The sequence below is a fragment of the Chiloscyllium plagiosum genome, chromosome 23, assembly GCF_004010195.1.
Source record: "Chiloscyllium plagiosum isolate BGI_BamShark_2017 chromosome 23, ASM401019v2, whole genome shotgun sequence".
NCBI lineage: Eukaryota > Metazoa > Chordata > Chondrichthyes > Orectolobiformes > Hemiscylliidae > Chiloscyllium > Chiloscyllium plagiosum.
In genome coordinates, this window is record NC_057732.1 from 11512252 (window position 1) to 11515143 (window position 2892).

Below are 2892 nucleotides of genomic sequence, written 5' to 3' on the forward strand. Positions count from 1 at the left end.
AGATCGTGCAGCTGTGAGCATGAATCCAGGATAGTATGTTGCCTTCCTGCCGCCAGGGTCAAGGACGTCTCTAAATAGCTGAAGCATCTTGTCAAAGGGGAGAGTACGAAGCCGAGAGTTGGTGTACACATTGGTAAGAACGAATTAGTTCAGTAAAGAGTTAAGACTTTGCAATGTGAATATAGAATGTTCGGCAGGAAGTTAAAGAAAAAACCTCAAAGGTAATAATCTTTGGTTTACTTCCAGTGCCAAGTCCCGATGAGATTAGGACTTAAAAAGGTAGGACAGATAAATCAATGGGTGAGGAATAGTGCAATGTGCAAGGATTCAGATTTTTGGATCTCTTCTAGGGCAGAAAAGAGCTGTTCAAAAAGGAACGGGTTTCACCTGAACTGGAAAGGGACAAATGTCCTGGCGGGGAGATTTGCAATTCACTTTTGGGAGTCTAATATGTGGGGTGGTAGTGGGGAGGTGGGGAGTTCCTCAATAGCAGTGAAAATCGATAGGTAGATGAGGATGGTTCTGAATCAAAAAAGAGCATTCCTGATGAAGGGCTTATACCCAAACGTCAACTCTCCTGCTCTTTGGATACTGCCTGACCTGCTGTGTTTTTCCAGCTCCACATTTTTCGACTCTGACTCTCCAGCCTCTGCAGTCCTCACTTTCTCCTAATTAGAAAAGACAGACAAGAGCAAGTCAGAGAACGAGGCAAGTCTGAAGAATCAAACTGCATTTATTGCAAGTGGAAGTGGTCTTACAGGTAAAGCTGATGAACTCAGGGCATGTTTGGTAACATGGGACTGGGACATCGTAGCTATTACAGAAACTTGGCTGAGGGGAGGACAGGATTGACAGCTCAATGTTTCGGGTTTTAGATGTTATAGGAAGATAGAAAGGGAGGCAAGAGAGGAGAGGGAGTGGCATTTTTGATTAAGAAAACCATTGTAACTGTATTTAGAGGATATTTCTGAGGGATTGTCCAGTGAAATGTTATGGGTAGAACTTAGAAATAAGTAAGCAATGCTGGGATTGTACTACAGGCCCCCCAAGAGTCAAAAGGAAATTGAGAAGTGAATGTTGAAATATCAGATATATGCAAGAATAATAGGGTTGTAATAATAGGGGATTTTAATTTTCCAAACATTGACTGTGACTGCCATAGTGTTAAGGGCTTGCATGGTAAGGATTTTATTGAATGTATTCAATATAATTTTCTTCATCAGTATGTAAATGTCCCTATAGAGAGCAAAGTTTGATCTGCTCTTAAGAAATAAGGCAGGGCTAGTGGCTGAAGTATTAGTCAGGAAAGACTTGGGACCAGTGATCATAATATGATTAGGTTCACAAGTTATGGAAAAAGATAGGCCTCCATAAAAGTTAAAGTTCATAATTGGAGTAAGGAAAATTTTAATGGTATGAGGCAGGAACTTTCAAAAGTTGATGAGTCTAGACTGTGGAAAAGTAAAGCGACGACTGACAAGTAGGGGCTTTCAAAGGATGATAACGAGATTTCAGAGGCATAATGTTCTTATCAGGGTGAAGGGCAAGGCTGGTGGGAATAGGGAACAATGGGTGAATAAAGACATTAAAGCTCTGGTCAAGATTAAGAAAGAGTCAAATATTAAATGCTGACAACTGGGATCAAACTAATTGCTTGAAGATTATAAAGGGACTGGGGGTATTCTGAAGAGGGAAACCAGGAGGACAAAAAGGGGATATGAGATAGCCTTGGCAGATAAGATTAAGGAGGTCGAGGAGGGGACCTGATTGAGGTCTTAAAAAAAATGTGAGGGCTAGACAGGTTGGATAGCAAGAAGCTTTTTCCAAGAGTGGAGGACTCAATTGCTCGGGGTCATGAGTTCAAGGTGAGAGGGGAAAGGTTTAAGGGAAATATACAAGGAAAGTTCTGTACACAGAAGGTTGTGGGTGCCTGGAACATGTTGCCAGCAGAGGTGGTGGAGTGGAAATGATCGCATCATTTAAGATGTATCTAGACAGATACATGAATGGGCAGGAGGCAGAGGGAGACAAATCCTTGAAAAATAGGCAACAGGTTTAGATAGAGGATCTCGATCGGTGCAGGTTTGGAGGGCCGAAGGGCCTGTTCCTGTGCTGTAATTTTCTTTGTTCTTTAATAATCCAAAGGGATTCTACAAGTACATTAAGAGCGAAAGAGCGACAAGGGCAAGAATAGGGCTCCATAAAGATCAATACGGTCATCCATGTGTTGAACCTTAAGATATGGGAGAGATATTAAATGAATGTTTTGCGCCAGCTTTTTGGAGAGAAAGAAATGGCTGGAGAACTCAGGGAAATAAATATTGATGTTTTGAAAACAGTTCACAACAGAGAAGAGGAAGGGCTGGAGGTCTTAGAAAACATATAGGCAGATAAATCTCCGGGACCTAATCAGGGTATCCCCGGATGTTGTGAGAAGTGAGGGAAGAAATTGCAGGGTCCCTAGCAGAGATATTTGTATCATCTACAGCCATGGGTGAGGACTAGAGAGTGGCTAATGTTGTGGCTTTATTTAAGAAATACTGTAAGGAGAACCCTGGCAATTGTAGATCTGTGAATCTGACATTGGTAGTGGGTAAGTTGTTGGACATGATTCTGAAAGATAGGATTTCCTTGCACTTGAAGAGGCAAGGACTGATCCACCTCCTCCAAGATTTTCGCTTCTCCGGTCCCCAACGCCTTATCTTCACCATGAACGTCCAGTCCCTGTAGACCTCCATCCCCCATCACGAAGGACTCAAAGCCCTCCACTTCTTCCTTTCCCGCCGTACCAACCAGTACCCTTCCACTGACACCCTCCTTCAACTGACTGAACTGGTCCTCACTCTGAACAACTTCTCTTTCCAATCCTCCCACTTCCTCCAAACCAAAGGA

At 42.8% G+C, this 2892-nt stretch overlaps 1 long non-coding RNA gene across 1 annotated transcript in view; it reads right to left on the reverse strand.

Annotated features, from left to right (window-relative positions):
* Nucleotides 1-627: 627 nt before the first annotated feature.
* The window catches only part of LOC122561614, a 32016-nt gene continuing 29751 nt past the window's right edge, over nt 628-2892 (reverse strand). Inside the window, exon 5 of the long non-coding RNA XR_006315057.1 lies at nt 628-668. This is a non-coding gene — a long non-coding RNA (uncharacterized LOC122561614). The remainder of the gene's footprint in view (nt 669-2892) is intronic.